This window comes from Aptenodytes patagonicus, chromosome 3 (genome assembly GCF_965638725.1).
Source record: "Aptenodytes patagonicus chromosome 3, bAptPat1.pri.cur, whole genome shotgun sequence".
Lineage (NCBI taxonomy): Eukaryota > Metazoa > Chordata > Aves > Sphenisciformes > Spheniscidae > Aptenodytes > Aptenodytes patagonicus.
In genome coordinates this window covers 83,869,049-83,893,012 of record NC_134951.1, presented here as the reverse complement: position 1 = coordinate 83,893,012, position 23,964 = coordinate 83,869,049, and positions in this window count along the sequence as shown.

The following is a 23,964-nucleotide window of genomic DNA, read 5'->3' as shown; positions in this document are numbered from 1 at the left end:
TCACAGATGATGAGGCATTATCAGCTATATGACTTTTCAAGCCTTCTGATCCATGAAATCTGCATTCTACTCAAGAAACTGAAATAGAAGCACTGGTTACTACTAAAATAAACTATTTATTACGTTACGTTTAAGATAGTTTCTGCAATATTTATACACGTTCTAAACAGCAGTACAACAGGATGCAGGGGTGAGGAACGAAGCAAATTACAAGACTTGTCTAAGGAGATATGTGAAATCTGTTGTTGAAGCAGGCACTAACGGTTGTCCCACACCCTGTCCAGCATTCACATCCCACAGAGTTGCCTTCTACTGGCTTTCTGTGTCAGCAGAGAAGGCATTTGTAGACAGTGCTAAAAAATATCCAGCAAGATCCACGTGCAAGAATAAGACAACCTGGTGCTAGGGGAGTAAGACAGGACCCAGGAAATTAATTTACTGAAGCAGAAAGGCTCCCCCTTGTGAAATCCAGTGATAAGACCTCTTTGGTCCCCTCAGCAACTAGATATTAAATATTCTCACCTGGCTGCTGGATAAGTGCATAAGGTACCAACGTGCAATGAGTAATTGCTTCCAACTCTGGGAGAAAGCTGCATTTTCTGAACTTGTTAAGATTATTTTTTTCCAAACCCCACCCCATATTATCTTAATTTGTTTCTAGTTTATTAATTATAATCTAGCTTGGTAATTTTTCTCTTTCTGAACTGCAGAACAGCAGCTCCCAGACCACAGTCTCTAGCTAATATCACTGGCTGCTACTCCTGCTGCTGTCGTTTCATCTGCACAGACTTCTCCAAAACATTAATCATTTCATCAGCATTCAAAAAAGACATTAAAGATGTGCGTGTATAATTTTTCCTCCCTTTGTGTAAGAGGCAACAGTGGGGGTTACTCAAGGGAAATTCTTAAAATAAGGTCATTATTCAACTTCCACAGGCTGCTCTTTTCTTTCATCTGCAAGTTAATTTTCTAATGTATTCATCGTTCATAGTAGAAAGTATCAAGCAGACTGAAAATCAGTGGGATTGTTTCTTTAGTAAGTGGTAACATCACACTTGAAATTAATGAGGACATCTAGATAAGTGACTTGGAAATTACTTTTTTCTTTTTGTTTGTAGATGGAAAATAATTTACTCCAGGTGAGAGATTCAATCAGGGTAAGGATGCTCAGAAGGTGTTCCATGAATGGGATCTCATGCTTATGTTTCATGAGTGTATATTCTGAAGATTATTATTCCGGGACCGGGGGAGGTCCCGGAAGACTGGAGGCTTGCCAATGTGACGCCCATCCACAAGAAGGGCCGGAAGGAGGATCCGGGGAACTACAGGCCTGTCAGCCTGACCTCGGTGCCGGGGAAGATTATGGAGCGGCTCATCTTGAGGGCGCTCACAAGGCATGAGCGGGACAACCAGGGGATCCGGCCCAGCCAGCACGGGTTCATGAAAGGCAGGTCCTGCTTGACCAACCTGATCTCCTTCTATGACCAGGTGACCCGCCTAGTGGATGAGGGAAAGGCTGTGGATGTGGTCTACCTGGACTTCAGCAAGGCCTTTGACACTGTCTCCCACAGCATTCTCCTAGAGAAGCTGGCGGCTCACGGCTTAGACAGGTGTACTCTGCGCTGGGTAAAAAACTGGCTGGACGGCCGGGCCCAGAGAGTTGTGGTGAATGGAGTTACATCCAGTTGGCGGCCGGTCACGAGCGGTGTTCCCCAGGGCTCAGTACTGGGGCCGGTCTTGTTTAATATCTTTATTGATGATCTGGATGAGGGGATTGAGTGCACCCTCAGTAAGTTTGCAGACGACACCAAGTTGGGTGGGAGTGTTGATCTGCTCGAGGGTAGGAAGGCTCTGCAGAGGGACCTGGACAGGCTGGATCGATGGGCCCAGGCCAACTGTATGAGGTTCAACAAGGCCAAGTGCCGGGTCCTGCACTTCGGCCACAACAACCCCATGCAGCGCTACAGGCTTGGGGAAGAGTGGCTGGAAAGCTGCCTGGCGGAAAAGGACCTGGGGGTGTTGGTCAACAGCCGGCTGAACATGAGCCGGCAGTGTGCCCAGGCGGCCAAGAAGGCCAATGGCATCCTGGCCTGTATCAGAAATAGTGTGGCCAGTAGGAGTAGGGAAGTGATTGTGCCCCTGTACTCGGCCCTGGTGAGGCCGCACCTCGAATACTGTGTTCAGTTTTGGGCCCCTCACTACAAGAAGGACGTTGAGGTGCTGGAGCGTGTCCAGAGAAGGGCAACGAGGCTGGTGAGGGGTCTGGAGCACAAGTCTTATGAGGAGCGGCTGAGGGAACTGGGACTGTTCAGCCTGGAGAAAAGCTGGCTGAGGGGAGACCTCATCGCTCTCTACAACTACCTGAAAGGAGGTTGTAGCGAGGTGGGTGTTGGTCTTTTCTCCGAAGTAACAAGCGATAGGACGAGAGGAAATGGCCTCAAGTTGCGGCAGGGGAGGTTTAGATTGGATGTAAGGAAAAATTTCTTTACTGAAAGAGTGGTGAAACATTGGAACAGGCTGCCCAGGGAAGTGGTGGAGTCCCCATCCCTGGAGGTATTTAAAAGACGTGTAGATGAGGCGCTTAGGGACATGGTTTAGTGGGCCTGGTGGTGTTGGGTTGACGGTTGGACTCGATGATCTTAGAGGTCTTTTCCAACCTCAATGATTCTATGATTCTATGATTATAGTTGTGTTTAGCTAGTTCGTACCCTGAACCTAAAGGGTTCACACACACAGCATTGTATGACTGTTTTCACTAGCATCAGCCCTGCATTTATATGCGTATCTGCAGGGTATGCACTACAACCACGCTGCCTTTAGAGCAATGTCAAATTTACTGCTGTAGCAATGAGAACACACAAGAGCACGAGTTGTACCCATGGTGCCAAGAGACATGACCAAGCACACATTGGACACAACCTCATGCTGGAAAGACACCTGCCTGGTTAGATGCTGCAGGCTCTGGTTCATGGCATTGTAAGGTGGCTTGGCCAGCCTGGGGCTTTGGGCTCCCACACACAGTCTTTGTATGGCTCTTCACTGGCAGAGGAACTGTTTCCCGAAAGCCCAGGGTGCTCAGCCTCTGGCTGAGACCAACTCCATGCCAGGGAACTGATGGGGGAAAAATCACCCTTTTTCAGGCAAGCTAAAAGCAAGATAATCATGGACACAGTGGTAGATGTGGTGCATCCCTTGGTCCGAGAAGGTCTCACAACATGAAACCAGCACTTCGATGTCTGCCAGGGTTTATATTTAACAGAAAGGATGCTCTGCTGCTTTACTAACCTTAACTATGGGCCTTTCCACAGAGCTGTTTCTACAGGAAAAACATGGAAGGGGACTGGAAAAGGCGTGTAGCATGGCCCTGGGCAGGGTCTCAGTCCATTGCCTGCAACCTCAAGTGAGCCCTCTGCTAGAGAAGATCAACCATACTGAATACTCTTAGGTGCTTCTGCCCTTCAGCTCTCCACAGGAGTTAATAACAGCCCCGTGCCCCTTGCTGCATGTGCTTCAGGGTGAGCTCTCCTCACGATTTCCCCTTCCCCTCTCCTCTTCATGGGAGCACAGAGGCATGCCCACTGCCCTAGGCCACCAATTCACCTGCTTCCAGCTGGGCATCTGCATCCTTCGGGAATGCTATAACAATATCATTTACAAATTGCTTGGGGGTTGTAGGCTGAGGAATTTTAAAATATTCTCTTAAGCATTTCACTCCATTTGTTGTCCCAGTTGTTCTCTTGTGGATTCAAGCAAGTAGCAGTAAGTGATGAGTCTATTTTTCTTCCTCGCTCCTTTTTGTATGTGGAACTAAATTAGATCTCTGTGCTGCGACCGGGCTATAAAAGGGGCTCCAATGCAGGCAGGGCAGGTGATTCAAAACAAAAGGCCTTGATTGAAGTGGCTACAATACACAGAACCACTAATGTTATTCTGGGCCATTCAGGGTGGTTTATAGCATTGTACAACAACAAACAAAGATGAAACTCACTGTGCTTACTGACTCAAGAAATTTTTTCTTCAATTTATTTTCTGTCACTTATTTAAAGAATGTATTTTAAAGGTTTGGAACGTTTCTGTGACTTTTTTTTTTTTTTCCCTGGACCATTTTCCTGTCCCCAAAGCCCCTTTTATCAAAGATATCTTTGTAAATAACCTCTTTTTCTTTCTGTACGCTTGGTTGTCCTGCCAAATTAGCTGTGCTGCCATGGAGACGTGGCATCAGCAATCCTTGTTCTTTTTCTGTAGGATTTCACTAGGCCCTTGTCTCAGGCCTTGACTGAATTAGAAAAAATGAGATATTGAATGTAAATGTTATACTCTTAACTTTGTTGGTAATGGTGTTGTAAGTGTAATATTTCATGATGCAATGTGTCTTAGTTCTTCTCTGAATACATGTATCTGTTGGGTTTTAGTTTGTCCTACAATTCAAGCAGGATATCAATACACTTATTTAGCAAATAAGCTTGTAAGAGAGATAGTAATCTATATATGTCTAAACAATGAACTAGGTGAACCTTTTAGAAATTATGTCTCCTGTTTATTTATTTTTCTTGTTTGGCCTCTATAAAACATGCTACAACATTTAGCAATATAATAATCAAAGCCATTTTTTTAAAAAATGGACAAAACAGTATCTCTGTTCTACCTATGGCTAGAAATGACACTCACATAAGACTTGCTGCACATACGAGATGAGATACACCCTATTGCCCTGTCCATATTTCTTGTATCCTGCAGACTGTCAGTCCTACAGGAGACGGGTTGTTTCAGGAGGATAAGGAAAGGGTTATTTCAGCAGGAAAACTTTAGACTTTGCCATTTCCTGATGGAAAAAGACAACTCAAACCCAACTCTGCCAAAAATTTCCCCGCGAGCTCCGGAAGGGAGCTTCATGCAGAGGAGTCAAGTTTTCAAGCAGATTTATATTGCGTGTCTGGAGCACAGTTTTCTCAAGGTAAGCCTTTAGCTGGGAGGCAGAGCAAGTACTATGGAAGTGATTCCTGTCCACACATTACAGTGAAGGTAGATGAGCTTCCTAGTCCAAAATTACCCAAAGTTCCTTGTTAAATGAAGTACTTTCTCCTCTGAATCCATACGTTGGCGGTAGGACTAGTAAGGAACCATAAACATCATCCTGAGAGCTGACAAGTGGTTAAGCAGCAATGGAGTTAGATAATGAGATTTTTTTTCAGGTTTTTTCACTCCCCTGAGGGAGTCTCAGGGGAATTTTTGAAGGAACGCCTGCACTGCAACCCTCCTGACTGGAGACAAGATTACTTTGTTATGCAAATCTTCATTCTCGTTGCTAACGAGAACAATATAAAGAGTCCAGAAGAGTAAAAGTTAAGAAAGTCCCTCTGAATTTACTTCCTCGAGCGTCCCTTACAACATACTCTACGAGAAAACATGATCTCTAGAGCAACTGTAATTTCTTGATGAAGTTCCCTGTCTGAGTGGCACAGTTTACAGATGGGCCCTCCATGGACTGCTCTAGGGCATTACTTGAAACGGTGCCTAAAATGGTGCCCAAAGTGCCTAAAAGCACATTTGTCTTTGAATGTCTGACAGACTTAAATGTACTGATTGGACACTGGTGTAAGGCTGAGGTATGTTAGCTCCATGTAGACACAGACCGAGCTCTGAGTTACTTTCAGCTTTGGAGGAAGGGGGTGTGTTGGCCTTTCTGCTGCTCAGTAGCAACATCTGCTGGCTATTGAGGACCAGCTGTACTGTGAAGGAAGTCCAGTTAAAGACATCTGGCTGGAGAATAGTTAGGAGAACAGGCTTTTCTACATAGAGATCTTGAGCAACATGTTGTTGAGAGGAAATGAGGTGCTATAAGTAATTATGGACCATGTGTTGGTTGACCTGAGGTAAACCACTTTCTGAGCACAAAGGAACCCAAGACTGCTGCAATGGATGGGGACCCTCCTCTGGCTGAGACCACAAGAGGAATAAAACATTCACCATCATTTGCCCTTCACTGTTACATCCTTTGGTGGAGCCGGAGCTTGCAACTGTGACAAACTGCTGAAAGAAAAGAAGTAGTTTCATTACTTTTAGAGGGAAGGGTTTGTGAGGCAGAGGGGAGGCACAACTCAGGACTGACTCCCTCACATCCCAGCTAGACCACAGCAGGTTATTCCAGGAGAACTGGCATGTTTCGGTGCCATCCTCTTACCTGAACGGCTTTTCTTGTACTCACAACTCAGCACTGGCCCAACACATGTGGCACAACTCTCCAGGCTGTCACAACTATGGTTATGTCCTCCTGGCTTGAGACTCCATGGTTTTAGGAATCCCCTTTATTTTCAAGTGGTTACTGCCTGTGAAATGGCAAGAGAGGGAAGCATACTGTGCAGCCCTCATCTCCTTGCAGAAAAACCTAACCAAATAATCAGACATGGGTGTCTGAGACACTATAAAATTAAACTGAGGGTTCCTGCTGAAAAATTATAGAACATCCGGAGGTGTTCAAGAAAAATTGAATATTAAATGCTTCGTTGCAAGTTTCTCCTACTCTATGATGTTGGGTTAGAAAGCCATGTTACATCATGCTAAGTCAGAAGTTGTTGACTGTGTTACTGTTAATAGGACAGAGTACCTATTCCCATACTACATGGACCAGTGGAAGAAGCAAGGGCTGCCTTAAGAAGATGAAACAGTTGTGAGTACCATCTTTCATACATGAAAATAAGAGACACCATCTTGAAAAACAAAGGCAATGTTTTCAGGAACATTTTAAGAAAAGCTATTCCTCTCAGCATGGCATGCATTTGTCTTTCAAAAGTATGTTTCTACAGCTGTTGAATTTAAAATATTATTTATGTAAGCACAAATTTATTATTTAAAATGGTGATTATCATAAATTTGAAAATGTTAAAAGATATTTTTGGGTTTTAAATCAGTTCATAAAACACTGTCCCCAGCTGAAATTAATTTCAATATGAAACTAAACCTCAGCAATCTCAATATTTTGCAGTTTATCTTAATGTATTTAAACCTTGTTTACACGAGGAAAATATTCTTTCATTAATGCATTTGAGGTAAGAATAAACACAGTAAATACTACAGGCTTAAAGAAGCTTAGATAATGAGAATTTGAAGATAAAACATTGGATCATTTCATATGATCACATTGGATCATCATATCTCGGTATCTGATGTTTCTTCTGATCCAAATAAACCCCACTACATTCTGCAATTCTCAACTCTCTAATAATATTTAAAATAGTCCAAAAAGTTGGCATTCTTTCAACAAAAAAAGACTGAATCAAGGTAAGACAATTTTGCCTGTTGAAATTGAAAGTTCAAATAAGACTGATTGCTATGGAGCAAAACCCCTTTCCTGTTCTGCTTTGGCATTACATGTTTTTAGGAGGGAGTTACTTTGATGACCACAGGCATTGCCAGCAATGCTTGCTTGTAAGTTATCTTTGGATGAAAGCGTTATCTTATAAACAGCTCTTTGTTCTAATTTAAAGATTTATTTAAGAAATAACTTTTACCATAATGTAGAAGACCCCTACAGATAATTCAGTCATTCTTTTTGATCTTCATGATACATTAACCTTACAGAGCTTAAAATTTCCAACTGGAGAGTCTACTGTAGAAAAATAACTTTTAATAGTTCAACGATATTTTAAGATTCTTTCACTGCATGGATAAGCACCTGAGACTTAAGGGACTCAGAATTTACGTAAATTCAAGACTGATGAAATGAAATGTCCCATACAGTCGTGATTTTTTTCTGGTGGAGGAAGAAAACCAAAATATCAGCTAATGACCATAAAGATCAAGTGATAACTTATCTTTTGCATATTTTGTTGTATTCTTTCAGCTACAAGCTGAGTGATTAGCTGTAAGGAAATATTCACGCTTCTGTTTGTTTGGAAACAAATTTCCACCAATTTGTTTCTATTAACTTGGTGTATACTTTGAAGTCAGCATCAGCTTCTCAGCTGAGGATACTGATGCAAAAATGATGCACTGCCAAAAGTACAACCTGTTTGTTTCATACTTTCGGATATTTCTAAGGCAGCTTATTCCGCTTAGAAAATAATCAAGGAGTCAGTGAATTATTTGCCTTTCAGCTGTGTATAACAAACATCAAATAACCTTAATATGAGACAACAGTAACAACAGAGGAAAAAAATACACTCTTTTAATCAAGTCTGTAATTGTTTTCTCAATGAAAGAGGAACTAATATATTGTTGGTGAGACACAAAGACCTGTTTCTTCCAAGATGTGTCATTTAACTGTGGGTGAATCTTGGAAAGCAACAATATTTAATTTCCTGTCATGATCAAGGATCTGTATGACAGACATGCGTAAACCAGAAGTGTTATACTTCTGCTGGTTTTGCAGCTTCTGCCCAGGTTTTTATTTATTTCCATCTTTCTTAGGACCTAAAAACCTTTTAAGGGTTTTCTTCTTATAAATCATATTAAAGTTATTATTCAGGCCTTATGCTTAATAGTCCACCTCATGTAAATGGCAAATTCTACATAAGCTTCAGCAAATTTTATGGCAAATACTGCTGATTTTCCTGATCCATGCAAAATAAATTTGTTGCTCATCCTAGAGTGGATCCCTTCTTCTTAGAGGCTGGATCTTGTTTTCCTGATGTTAAAATTTTAGTCCTTACAGAGATATGTACCTACCCACTGAAAATATAGAAATAGTATGTAAACACAGACTTTGATCATGATCATCGTCTATCCTGCCCCCCACCTCTAGTTGTCCATAGACACCATTTCAAATATTGCTAGCATTTAGCTTATGATGAACTTAAGAAATAAAAGCACCTTTACACACCAAAACGTTGTTTAAGAATAATCCTAGCCACAGCTCTTTAATGCATACAACTCTTTTCAGATTACAGCTACAGTTACAGACATGGTAGAGCAGGCCTGCCCCTACCGTCAGGGAGCCCATGTCTCTTCCGAACTCTGTCCCACAGATGTGAAACTGTCCTTCTCTTGAAATCCTCCAGACTTCTCAGCACCTCCAACACAGGGACACAGTTTGGCAAAGTTGCCCATGAACCGGAAACCTCCTCTGTGCTCTCCCAACCACTTCAAGGTAGCTTGGTTAAAGCCCGTGTTTGGAAAATGAACAGCCTTACATAAGGGCTGTTTGCTTCAGGATCCTGGTCTGAAGTCACCATTCACTGAACTTCTGCAAGAAAACATATTGCTAATCCTACAGTGGTTGTTACATATCTGTCAACATCTCTTTCCAGAAGTTTACTCTCTTACATCCCCTTTTCTTACATGATGCAGAAGTACAAAAGCAGAGGACCAGGTTAAAACCACGTTTTAACAGGCAAAGTCTCACATACAAACCTACATTCATGGCTTTCATTTCAGATGTGTAATTTAGTGCAGTCTTAGGACATCACAAAAGAAAAAAAATTTTGCTCCCTGCTTTGTGTTAAGTTTTTTGTTACAAGACTGTGACTTTAGGCTAAAATCTACACTGAAAAATGAGGTTTAATCAATGGTTATATTGTTTAATGTCACCCTGCTAAGGCTGGATTGATTGATTCACCCTTCTTGTTACTGGTATAACAAATCCAAGAAACAAAAGCTGGTCCCTTTTAATTGCAGGCAGGTGGGATGCTATGTGCCAGCCCTTTTCTGCCTCCCACAAGCCTGGAGCTCAGCTTCTCTTACCCAGCTCCAGCATGAGCAAGCGAGGAAGGGAAACACCTTGACTTCTCTTCTGTGACTCATCCGGCTGAAATGGGCCAACCCATCACTGAAACAGTCTTATTTCAACAATTCGAAGCAAAACAAAATACCCACAAGAATCAAAACTTTTCAAAATGAATGTCCAAGCACATTTTTCACAGCGCTGTCTGGGACAAATTCCCAATGTAAATTTAACAGCAAAATCCTTTGTTGCCAAATTAAGCCCTCGCGCAAATATGTTTTTACTTTAGGAGAGTTCAAGCAAGGCTGAGAGGGAGGGTGGAGAGAGTTTGAAAGAATCCCAGCCAGGTTGCATACAAAAGGAAGGAGGAGCTGAGTATTGTGAACATAAGTTTGGTGGGGGGGAAGCCCAACACTGTATTTAGTTGAAGAATCAGCAAATTAGAGTTGGAACAAGTTAGAGAGCTGGTTAATGACTGCAGTATGAGTCCTCTGGAGCAGAGAGTCTTGTACGGATCAAGCGAGATCTGTCATCTGGTAGGGATGTACAAAATGCCAGTGTGAAATCTAGCATGCCATTGAAATCCTGAATCCTGCCTTCTGCCACTTTTCTGGTTGCTCTTGGGCATATTTCCTCCTGTTGCAGTCATGCTCAGGAGCTGGTCTGATACTAACCCTTTAAGACTGGATGTCTTCATGAAGACACATGAAGACCACAAGATGTTTATATGTAACTAACATAAGTTCATAGCCGGGTAGATCCTATGGAGCCTCCAGCAGTGTCTTGGAATAAAACTTCTCCTTCCTTCACAGGCACATTATTGACAGATAAACCACCCACCTCTGCAACTCCGCAAGTTCACCCGTCTGTTCTTAAAATGCCTTCACCTGTGTTCCGGGGTTTGGGTTGCTGCTGCAAGCAGTTTCTTTTTTCATTCTTTTGCCGATTACAATGTGTCACACTGCAGCAAGGAAGTGAAGTGATAAAGCCATATTTCTGCCAGTGTGAAGTATGTGGAATTTACTCACTGGTCTTTCTGTTAATTAGAAACTTTTAGGATGAAAATATTTCTGGTAGTCACCTTGGGTTAATGAGCTTCCGTGTTTGGTCATTTGTCTGATGAAAGGCACCAGGCTGCAAATGCTCTTATCTCAGATGTATCAACTACTGCTTTTGCTGTCCTTTGTGGTGGAGGAAGGTTTGGGAAAAGGAAACCAGGCCATGATTTCATTCTCCCAGATAAATGCCAGCAACACTACTAACACTCTGAGCACTGTTCATTTCAGAAGGGCAATGGGAAGAAGAAAGGTGTTTGGGAAGGTGGGTGGGAAAAATGAGATAAGCTGCAGGTTCACAGCTGTTGTAATCCTGTTTTATGGCTGCTTTTCATGTGTACGTTCAATATTAGTTTGCTGGCCATCTCTCAGGCTTGATCCATGAATAATTTGACCAGGTTCCTTCTGCCGGTCTACATTTCGGCTCCAGCGCCTGCTATGCTCCCAGCGATGGAGGCGAGGCTTTGATATGAACCTGCTTCCCCTCCCCTCCTTGGCATGCCTTCCCCAGCTGCCACCGGGGTCTCACATTGCTGCCCGTGGATGTTCCCGCAGCTCCCTCCCAGCCACACCAGCCCTCTTTGAGTGAAGACAACACGTGGAGGACGAGCTCTGCTGTCCACGCGAGCTCAGGCCAGGGACGCCTGGGAAAGGAACGCCTACCTCTGACCCCGGGGCTGCTCCCTCGCTTCCCTCCTTGGAGGATGATGGCTTCCACAGAGGTGACCGCAATTCAGAGCTGTCACGGTGGCCCATTCCTCTTGAAAGTTCGTGAAAGATGCCCTTCATTTTCCAGCAATAACTCGTCCTGCTGGCCACTGTCTGGAGGGTCATAAAATCCTATTCTTTCTGGAGCATCCATCTTCGACTCGATTGCAAGGAGCGAGTTTCTCTCCCAGTCCAGCCTATGGCAGAGAAAAGCATAATGCATATTTAACCATGTAAAGAAACCTGCCTGAGTGTCCTTTCTGTATGAGTATAAGAATGCTTTTTCTGACTCTGAATGTTTTCAGCAAGGCCATGACAAACTTTTTAGCAGTGTCACAGGATCCAATGTTAGGGCATTTTGCCTGATTTTTGTCACAAATACATTATTTCACCCAGTTTTGTAACATCAGTCTTTAATCCTTCCTGTGTCAGTATGGATTATTCCTCTCTCTTTTGAATTTACAACTTGAAGATGGATGTCAGCAGTATCTCATGCACGCTGCACAGGAAGGGATTCTCATCTTCCCCTCTGCCTAACATGGGTCTTCTGCGTACGAAACATCATATAATTTAAGTTTTGTTTGTCATTCTCTTGTGCTGCCAAAACATACTGGGTTTACTATCTGATATTGCTATTAAGTGCTTACTAGGTCCTGCTGATGCTTCTGCTTTTTGTGTCTCTTCTTTTCAATACTTGCTCCTCTAAATGTTCAGTGTGTATTTAACACAATTTGGATTCCTTTTTGTTATGCACTTCACACATTTCAAAGTCTTCCAGTTTACCTTTGGGTTTTTTTCCTCTGCCTTTCCACTGGTGTTTGCGTCACCACAGATTGAATATAACCTGCAGATGTAATATACTGTCTCTCTCATCCAGTCCTGGTGGCACCTTGCTGGACCCACCCCCAGCTCAGGACATCACCGTTTCTGGTTACCAGCTGTTTGCGTCATCCAGCCAATTCCTAGATTTTGGTGGTTTTATCTAGGCTGGAATTAATTTGAATTTCACTTTTGCAGGCTAATTTTATGAGGCAAGGTGTCAAATGGCTTAAGAAAATGCACCCACTGTACCACATTCTTTCCATTGTAATTAGATTTTTAAAACTATCAGCTCTGCCAGGTATAATTGGATTTCTGGAAACTCAGAGAGGAGTGTGATCTGAGATGAGCCTTGAATGAAGTGCCAGTAACATTTACATGCTAATACCTGTTCTTGCAAGTCACTCAACTTCCCTACCTGTCTTTCCCTAAATGTGAAGACAGAGGAATTAAACTGTAAAATGAGAATTACTGTGTTTACATGTTTTTCAAAGGTGCTAAGGATTGATTAACACTCAAGAAATATACAACACTGTTATTTTACTTCCCCAGCTTCTGTTGGAGTCAAGGCCCTTAATCTAGTGAATGCACTCATGCTTAAATTCCAGTCTTTAATAGTGTTGAAGGTTTCAGATCCTGGTCCTTTCAGCATTCTCATCACAAAATCCATAGTGCATTGGTGAGAATTAAAATGAACTTTGAAGATCATCACTGGCCTCACTACTTTACTTTTTCCTTAAAAGCAATCCTAATTCCCATTTCAACTTCTGTTTGTAGTTCAAGATCTCTTTGACTCTGTGTACATATTTACCCAAGGTTCAGTGTAAGTTCATCAGGTTCCCTTAAGCTTCAGAACATTTCATCTTAGCTCACCGATCTGTGTATCTATAATTTTTTTTGATGTTCCTACAACTATTTTTTCTCCACAGTTGCATAGATAATTGCCAACCTCAGAGCTGCTGCGGTGACAACACAACAGTACACAAGAATCCAGGAGTTTTCTGGAGTGCATTGATGACAACTTCCTGACACAGGTGATTGAGGAGCTGACAAGGGGAGATGGACCTCGTACCTACAAACAAGGAAAAACCAGATGGGGATATGAAGGTTTGGGACAGCCTTGATTGCAGTGACCATGGGATGGTGGAGTTCAGAATTCTGAGAGGAGGGAGCAGGACAAAAAGCAGGATCATCACCCTGGGCTTTAGGAGAACAGACTTTGGCCTCTTCAGGGATCTGCTTGGAAGAATCCCATGGGAGACAGCCCTGGAGAGAAGAGAGGTCCAGGAGATCTGGTTGATTTTCAAGGATCATCTCCTCCAGGCTCAGGAATGGTCCTTGCCAACATACAGGAAATCAAGCAAATGTGGCAGGAGGCCTGCATGCATGACCAAGAAGCTCCTGATAAAAGTCAGACACAAAAAGGAACTGTACAAGCCGTAGAAGCAGGATCAGGTGACCCAACAGGAATACAGAGACACTGGGTGTGTAGGGATGGGGTTAGAAAAGCCAAAGACCATCTGGAGTTGAATCTGGTGAGGGACATGAAGCATTAATAGGACAGACTTCTGCAGATACATTGGCCACAAAAGGAAAAGGCCGATGTCATTGTGAGGCCAACCTTAGCTGTCTTTGAACTGTCCTGGTGACTGGGGGAGGTTCCTAAGGATGGGAAGAAAGCAAATATCACTTGAAGAAGGGCAAAGAGGAGAACCCAGAAACTAATGGATGGTCAACCTTACCTCGATCCCTGAGAAGGTGATGAAGTGAATATTCCTGGAAGCCATTTTCAAATATTAAAGACAAGAAGGTGATTGGAAGTGATTAACATAGGTTTGCAACAGGAGAATCATGTTTGACCATCCTAATAGCCTTCTATGATGAAATGACTGGCTCGGTGGATGAGGTGAGAGTGCTAGAAGTTGTTTATCTTGACTTTAGTAAGGCTTTCAACACTGTCTGATATAAAATCTTCATAGAAAAACTGATGAAATATGGATTAGATAAATGGACAGTGAGGTGGATTGGAAACTGGCTGCATTGCTCAGAAAGTTGTGATCAGTGGCATGAAGTACTGCTGGAGGCCAGTCATGAATGGTGTAAATCCAGAGAGTGGTACTGGGGCTGTTCAGCCTGGAGAAGAAAAGGCTCAGGGGGGGATCCTATCAATGTGTATAGATACCTGATGGGCAGGAGTAAAGAAGAAGGAGTGACTTCTCAGTGGTGCCCAGTGATGGCACAAGAGGCAATGGACACAAATTGACATACAGGAAATACCATTTAAATGTAAGCAAAAACTTTTTTACAGTTAGTGCAGTCAAACCCTGGCACAGGTTGCCCAGAGAGGTTATGCAGTCTCCATCCTTGGAGATATTAAAAACATGACTGCATACGGTCCTGGGCAACCTGCTCTAGCTGTCCCTGTTTTGAACAGGGGGTTGGATTAGGCAGTGTCCAGAGTGCCTTCCCACTTTCAGCTATTCTGTGTGATTCTGTGAAATGGATCTGTAGGTTTCATCCACATGAGCTATTGCAAAGTAACAAGGAAAGTCTCTTTATTTAGCAACCACCTCTGTATGTTTTATGGCCACTTGTCTCCTACTCTGAATTTGTCTTGATATCACAGTCTTCCCTGTGCTAAACGTGGATGTCCACAGAGCTTTGATCACCCACAAAGCCTTGGCTCCAGTAGGTCATTCATCCTTGATGGCCTTAAAGGAAAGAGATTTCTTTGGATTTTTAGGGCAAAATCCAAAGGACTTCTACTGCTGACCTACTTCTAGTTTGCTTTTGTCGTCCACAGATTTGCAAAAAACCCAACCCAATTTATGCAATTATTTTGACTGATTTGAATTATGTTCCTTATGTCAGTTTATGTCTTTACCACCCCAAGAAACCCCCCATGGAGTGTGCTGCTGCTGGTGCTCTCTGTCTCCTCTAATGTTTGACATGACTTTGGAAGGTTAGCAAGGAAACACAGGATCCCCTACCTTCAATATACTGTATCCTATACTCAGCTGAACAAACTGAGGTAGTGGAATAAATGACCCAGTTAGTGCCAGTGATGAGGTCGATGCTTCAGCTGCACCACACTTCAGACAAGCTGAAGAACTGATGAAGGCTGATGTTGAAACTCCTGGCTTGGAGGCAATGCAGCTGGCATTTGTGAGAGGTTTGCAGTTAAGGAGGACACTGGCATCTGGGTACAGCAGCTTCTTAGTGGGAGCCTCGCTATGGTAAAGCAGGTTAAATGCCACAAGTCTGCAGCTGTGAGCTTGTGCATAGCAAGCTGAGACCTGCCTTGTCCTCACACATCTCTTCTGGGGCCAGGAAACTTAATAAATCCTTTGTGACCTTCCCCTCGCACTCTGCTTAGGAAGTGAGGTTAGAGACCGTAACTGTGAAGTAACAAGACAGCCAAACCCTGTCACATGCAGCTAGAAAGTTGATGGCCATCAGGGCACGTGTATACCAGGTGGAGGGAAGATAGGTTTTGCTTTTTTGATATTCTCAAAACCACTCAAGGAGTTACCTTACGATCTGAGAGACCTAGAAGGGATTTTCAGGTCTGCCATAAATTGTTTGAGTCAGGCTGGTGCCAGAGCTCCATGGAAAGTTCAGAGTGAACCTGAATGCTGTGAAAATCATGCAGCCCCCACCCCCCCCTCCCCTTGTATACTATGACATGCATTCTCCCCTCTGCGTTTCCTGCTGGAGCTCAGGGTTTCACAAGCATTGGAATACAAGAGAAGGACAGGGGAAAACCACCTCCTGTTGTGTCACTGGCTGCTGCCCATTTCCCTCACTGGCTTTCAGCTGTGTTCTGGTTCTTGTTTGGCATGTGGGACACTTTCCACTCCCTGGTATTGTTTGACTCATGGGCTTAAATTTTGGAAATAACTTTTGAAATGTGCTGATATGTTTTATGAAGCATATCAGTATTTCACATCTAAAATATGCCTGCGAGGGATCTTATGCTGCTTTCCTTTGACAGGGTGGTGAGACAGAGAACAGCCACAGACTCGTTGCAGCACAGTCAGATGTGCTGAAGGGAGCCAAGAGCAGGGCAGGATGTCCCTCCAAGTGGCAAAGAGGAAGTTGCATACCTGCATTACCGAGGGATGATACATCGCTGCTGTAGTCTGAATGAGTAATTGTGACTTTGACAGTGAAAAGCAAATAAACCTCCTGAAGAAATATACATGGTTTGCAGGAACCATCACTTCCTCTTGAGTAAGATGCAGCCCCCAAATTCTGTTGTGACTTGTCAGGATTAGGTAAACTACATAGGTGGGCTTGGCACCGGTTTCATTTAATTCACTCTTCTTTCCACGATATCTCTAAGGGGTAGCACTAAGGCCATGTAGCAGGAAGGCAGCCGCAGGAATGAGGGCTCTGCCCATCCCAGCTGCAGGCAGAGAGGGGAGCAGAGGATGCAAAGACAAATTGTCATGGCTGAAACAAAAATGTGAGGAGTAGCTGGAGCCATGTCTCTACTGGTGCCCTTTTCTCTAGTCTCTGCGTGGCCAGTGGCATAGGCTTTCTCCTCTTCCATCAGTGCCATTTGAGGAAGAAGGCCTGTTCAGTGACTGGAAGGCTAAAAGAAACTGGTGGTGATGAGCAGCAGCAAGATAATCTGGGAAGAGGCTGCTGGTTCTTTGCAGCAGCTAGCAGCTAGCGGGACATTTTAAATTTTCAGGTGCTTTTCAGATGTGTGCATATCTTTGGGCATGTCTCAAAGAGAAGTCTAAATTAGCTTTGACTAAAACAGTGCCATCCATATAGACCGAGGTACAACTGCCTCTGAGAGGTTTTGGTAGCTTCAGCAGCAGGGGAGTTGCGAAGAGAGATGAAGAAAGGGGAGCCAGAAGTAACTGGGTGTCTCTGTGTCTCCAGGCTGCCTGGGGACACATGGACATCAGATTGTACTGCTCCAAAGGTGCAGCAAAGGCTGTTATGTATCCCAAACAGCTCTGGTGCTGGCTGATGATCCCAAATGTGTATTTACTAGAGAAGGTAAGGAGAATGCACCCACCATCACTACCCCTGCATAGAATACATGCTCATTTCCTACCGCACACTAGTGACTGCAGCCTCAGTTCCACACCTCACCCCATCCCATCCCACCCCATCCCATCCATGTTGCTTCTGTGTCCAGCTCTGAAGATGTGGCAGCAAATGGAGGCTAGCCAGTATTCCTTCTTATGGCCATTGCTCAACATACAGGCATGGGTCTTATATGGCTGATTACATCCAAACCTTGGTCTGAATATAGAGAAATTAACTCCCTTCTGGGCACTGCTGTTTATAAACTGTACTACCCAAGCACTTTGCAAATACTGATGACCTTTGCACAACAGCACAGCTGGAGAAAACATAAGAACAACCTTTCTGAAGTATCCACTGGTTTTTGATGCCTGATTCAAGACAGCTAGGGTTCATCTGGCAAAGTGTGCAGAGCTCTGTTGTCTGCAACACAACCAGGCACCTACTTTCTAGCCTGGACACTGCAAGAGCTGCAGTGCAACTCATCTCTTCCTAAAGGAGGTATCTAAAGTACGTTAGATGAGTCACTGTAGAAATGCATGTTTCCCTCCTTTGACTGTAAAAGGAGTGACTACTCTTGGAGGAAGATGAGATGTCTGGAGTGAGGTGACATGAACCCCACTCGCAAGGTCAGAGCACAGCATGGCGCTTTGCAAGCGCAGACTGCAGCTCTCATCCAGCCGCGCTCTCCCTGAACTCCTGCCAAAGAGGTGCTCAGGTCTCCGTCAGAGAACAAGGAGCAGACAGTCAGTGATCCCTGTGGATATTTGGGTGTCAAGGCTGTCAGCAGGGCAGTAATCATCTTTCTTGTTGTGGCAGTTCACTCTTTACCTTACTAGGAGGCCCTAACTCATGCACTTGTCAATGCCCGCCTTCACAATACAAGATGCTGTGAATCCACAGATAAAATCAGAAATGCTTCTGGATTGGCTGTGGACCTAAGCCTTACATATATATAGTGGAAAAGTTTAAGTGTAACAAAATCATAAGTGATCAAAACCTGCATATAACTTGCAGAGGGCAGAATCAGATCCTGTTGCAGTCCTGGATTAGGTTAGGTCAGGCATCCATCCAGTACGTGTTCTCTAATTACCTAAGTGTACCCTCCCCAGCCTGTCCCAGATGCTTTTTGACCCCTCCTGGTGGCTCTGTCGGTTATCTAGTTTTGAGAGGACGCGGCCTTACAGGGAGGCACAGCGGTGTGTTCCCAACCCCTGCCAGGGTGCAGCTTTGCTGCCAAAGCAGCCGTGGCCTCTCAGACCTCTCAGCTGGGGCTGGTGTGAGCCCTGTCTAACCCACATCATTGTGATTATGACTGAAGACTTGGAAACCAGCATTTTGAATGCACTGGGTGGAGGAGTGTTCCCACAAACAGCCTAGCTGAGAGGTCCAAGGCGGGCAGTACCCCTTAACAAGAGAGGGGCAGCAAGTGTCCAGGGAGGGGTTTGCAGCTGGCTCAGCTGGATTGGGAAGAGGCTGTGCACCTGTGGCCTCTAGAGATGCAGCAAAGAGGGGTGGAGGAAGGGCCTTGGCCACCTTTTCTCCTCTTGTCTCTCTCTTCTCAGAAACAGCTGAAATGGAGATGCCTGTTGACTAGTAGGGGAGACTGGCTGTGCTAACTGTGATCGCTGGGTCGGCATGAGGGCGTTTGATGCCAGCTGGAATGTGGGGTCCCACAGAGAAGGTATGAGCTCCTCCATTTGCCCTCTGACTTGTGGGGCACTTGTAACAGGACAAGGACATGCCTGCTGCTGGCTTACTGTAAAGGAAGTCCAGAGTGCTCCTTTTTGCAGCAGCAGCATGTTGCATCTGTGCAATACTCTAGCTAGAATAGGTGTATCTACAGGTAATCTCTGCGCACTCTTTCCCTTGTAGTCAATGCTCCTGCACAAGCCCCTGAGCAGAGCGTGTGGGATTCACCTTCATTTGTGCCCGGTGCACACGCCGCTGAGGATCTTTGGAGAATGTCTGTCTCCAGCAATGGCCTCAGGGATGCACCGGGGAGCTTGGCTTGCAGCAGAGAGAGGGAGCAGGAAGGAGCTGCCATCTGCTAACACTCTGAGGATAAACAGACTGTTTTTCCATTACCGCACTGTTTGTGTTGCGGAAGTACCAGAGGACACATTTCCAGTCTACAGCCCTGTCTGTTTACTAGCTGTGAAGGGGCTTGAAGGGGGAGCAAAGGCAGCATGACCTGGTGATCTAAAATGTTAACTGCTGTCATTAACTTCTACCTTGTCAGCTCCCAGAAGGAGGTGTGAACCCTGGGGGGCTCTAAAAGGGCCCCAGAGCTGCGCAGAGGAATGCCCTGGCTCCCGCACTATTTCCCAACAGGCCAGCTTCTCCGGTAGACCCTTTGCTTAGCACTTAACTCACAGATGAATGCAAATGCCAACATTTATGGCCCATCTTGTCTTGTTGTGTGACTGTTTTCCTCATAAAAGTAGACTACAGAGCCTCTCCGCCTCATTATTCTCTTCCCGTGCTTTTTTCCTCCTCCTTTTGATATCATCGCCCCCCATCTATTCTTTCTGTCCTTTCCTTTTCTTGCTTCTTCTCCGTTAAAAGCAGAAAAGACCTTTGCCAAGAAACGTGCGAGTCCCCCCGCTCCCCCTGCCGTGCATGCACGGGGAGTGTTGCCAGCTGCATGGGCTCCATTATCAGGCACGGCCCCGGACCACACGCGTGCCGAGCGGCACCGCATCCTCGCTCTTCTCCCTGCCGCCGTGAAGTGGCCATGGGGACCCAGGGAGAGGCTGGACCAGGCAGGACATGCTCTCCGTAGGTCCAGATTTTCACAGCTGACAACTGACTTCAGTAAAAAAAAAAAAAAAAGAGTAGAATTTATGTTCTTTAAGATAAATACCGAATCCTAGAACATAATAGAGCTTCCCAGGCCAGTTAGGAAGCTTTTATTACTGTTATTTAATTTGCTGTACTAAATTGTTACTTTTATTACATACCTCTGATGTGGGATGGGGAAAGAAAGTGTTTGCAATAAAAGTAACTAGTGGGGATGTGTAAATAAATGTCACAAAGGCCCAACAGTAAGCAGTCTCTCCCAAATCACAACCTTCCCTTTTATCACAGATGCTTATAAATCAGGGCAGGAATTGCTTAGTTTTTACTTATTATCGAGTTTGTATCCTTAGGTGGGTGACATAGATTTGAGGGATTTAAAGGACATCAGAGAATCAAAATGTGCAGCAATAAATTGTACTTATTTTCCCAATGCGGAAAGTCAAATGACAAAGTGTGCATTAATATTGATTTCCAGTGGTTAAATTGCTAAAGGTTTGAGGTCAATTTGCTTTGGTTTCTTTTGGTCTTTAAATGAGGCATTACTTTGGCTTTGTACAGCTCCTTGATCTTCCAAAAAACCCGACCCTGGGCTGGAAGTCTTGAAGGAGGGAGAGTCTCTGGAAACAATCTTTGTGGTGCTTCCTTCTAGTTTGGAGGAGGCGGTGTAAGGACAACCTTTCCCTCTGCATCCTGAGGCAGTTCTGAGCACTGAAAAGGGGCTCCAGGAGTACAGTATCAAAGGAATGCAAGGTGAAGTTTGGGAAGATACAGATAGTCAGGGAGAAGGAAAAAAAAAAAAAAAGAAAAACCTTCTGGCTGTTGACAGCCACTTGATTTGTTTCTGTCAACAGCCAATAGGTTTTTCTTTTTTTTTTTCTTCCGCTCCCCCAAATCAACTAGGCTAAAATCTGGAAAAGGAAACTCCCACTATTTTTTCTTAACAACAGAGTCTCCACCGAAGTCACGCTCAAGTGCAACTAGTGGTACAAAGGAAGCTGTGCTGTGTCTGGCCCCAGCCAGAGAGGTTTCATGGGACTTTTAAGGATTAGGTGATGCCACAACTTCTCTTCTGCTTAGGAGTCACCGAGCCCTGACCTCCGACCATGAGCGGTGGTTGCATCTCACGCATGACTGAGTCCACAGAGGAGGGAACAGCATCTCTTTTTGCACCATTTGCTCTCTGCGGACACTGAAGTGTCCCCACAGAGGCTTTTTGTCAGGGGAGCAGATGGAGACAGGTTGGTCCAAGGCGATCTCTCAGAAAAGGGAGACCTCTGTTCCCTCCTGCACACTCAACATTGGATCGTTCAATGCTGGCCAGCAGACTCAGGGTAAAACAGCTGCAGTGGAGCGATCTCTTCCTGTTCACAATACCAGAGGAAGAGTACAGCTCTTCGCTGCTGCCAGCATGTGCTTTGGGGGAGTTCACTGACTCTTAGCATGCCTACAATACAAAGGTGTTGCAGCAGAGCAGGAGGAGATCCCTGATCTAGCAGGGTGGGAGACAGTATTTTGACATGGCAGAGTGCAATACCACATAGCATGAGCATCTTGGGTTGCAATGGCAGGATGGGCTGGGTTGTTGCCCTCCCAGCTAAGCATCCCTCCCTCTCACCCACATGGCTTTCCTGCTTTTGGTTCTGGAGCAAACTCACTCAGAACTAGCTCGGGGATCATGACACTCAATTTGGTGGTAAAGATGTACCAGCTTTCCATTCAGCTAGCAGCAAAAATGTATATATTGTTAATGGACCTAATGAAACCTCACACTTGCTTTTTGTCTATGTCAGAATTCTGCTTTTAATCGGTAATTGTTGGTTCTCTGTCACTTGATTATTAATAAAAAGCTGGGTTTATTTACTTGGCAGGCTAAACCAGTCTTATTAAAACAAGGCTTGGATGTAAACAATCATTATAGTCCATCTAAATACCAATTTATCATTAAAAACATATTCATTTTAGATTAATGCTTGTGTGGGACCCAAGCATGCAACTTCTTAGTCATATAGATAAATGAACTCGTACATGTAGTCTCAATTAATTCAATGGGACTACTCATATGAGTAAGGATTGCTCAAATGAGTAAGAGTTGAAGGATCTGGCCCTTAGGGAAATATATTTATGACTTTGTTGTTAATTCTCATGACTTATGTTTTCAATAAGCAAATGGTATTAATTCAGCTCACAATAGCTTCTTAATTAACCTCTGTACATCAGAGGCATATTCAGGAATCTTAATTTAAAGCATTACTATCTAAGCATGTCATCATCCATCCCATTCCTCAGGGTAACAATTGACTCTGTACACATGGCAAATGCTAATAGTGGATTGACACAGTTCAAAGAGCTTCACATAATGAGAGTGGGAAAGACTTGGGGATGGTCTGCATGGAGGTATTGTATCAAACTGGTTACTTTTCTTAAAAATATTCTGTGTCCACACAGAACACTTACTAAAGCAAGTGATTTCACATGACAAATTGCAGTAAGCAATTCTCCCTATGACAGGAATATCTCCAGTTTTAGAGAGTTTGTCAGCTTCAGGATTTGGGTAGTCCCTTTTCTGTTACTCTCCCACCCTCGCCCTCAGTGCCCAGAGACCCTTGGCTTCAGCTGTCTTTGCTGTATGCCATCCCACCCTTTTGACACAGTGAGGGTGTCCCCAGGGCACCCCCAGATCACAACCCCCCCCAGCCTGTCTTAACCTGATTGATGCCCAAGACCACATACAGGCCAGGGAGTCCAAACAGGGAAGATTCATGAAAGCGACAAAAAACTGTATGATCCATACAGGTACCCTGGAAAAGCAATCAATCAGTCTCTTCTGTCAGTTCCTTCTAAAGCTGGCCATAAGAAATTGGCTAAATAATCTGAAAAAAAATAGATGCAGTTCAGTAACACAAAGGCAAGTAATTGTTATTTGAAAGGAATCATCTGCACAAATACAAGCTGAGAGAAAACATCTCTATAGCAAAAGACAGTACGCTGTATACAGCATACTGCAAGCAAAAATGATTCTTTAATGTCATACTTCTGTAAAGAGCAAATTTTTTAACAGGAGTAGATAAAGATGAGTATCACATCTGAGATACATTAAAACATGCTTTCCATCTATCCGGATCCTGACTAATACAGAGTCGAGTCTTGTGGACTTGGACTTCAAGAAAGACGTGAACCATCTAAAAACAGTCTAGAAAAAAACAAGGAGAATCTTGGAGAAAAATGTAGTCTACCAGGAAAGATCAGGTGAAGTGAGGGGTGACTCAGTAACACTTGAGAAGTCACAGATATATAAGAAGCTGCCACGGAGGGAATAATTTGTGTTTTATAGCACAGAGGACAAGAATTAGTGAAGGTAAACTGCAGAAAAGAGATTTCTATTCAAAATTAGGAAAAATTTTTTGACTGTAAGGATAGAGAATCACCTCAAGTTTTTGTAAAGATGGAGAAATATGGCCATTTGAAAATATTGATTTATGACACTCAGAGTGGCTATGCATATTTATGTACGTGCAAGCCACACACAATGCAATTTAATATCCATGGTTTTAGGAGAAGACCAAGAGACAGGATTTTGTTTCCACCAGGACATGAAGTGAAAGGACTTTCTAGCATAATTCCATGTGAGTAATGGGGTCAATTCCATCAAACAAAATTGGTACCAAGGAGAAACAAAATGAAAAGCAGCCATACTGCTTGAAATAATAACCTCACAACCTAGGAATAGCCAAAGATTGTCTCTTCATTTACAAAAGTACTTACAAAAGTTCATTTAAAATATGGAGGAAAAAATAAGAGCCAGAGGTAAATGCTGTATTTGACATTTTTATTGTAAAATGCAATTTGCAAATTGTACTGTGTTGATAATTGTATTAA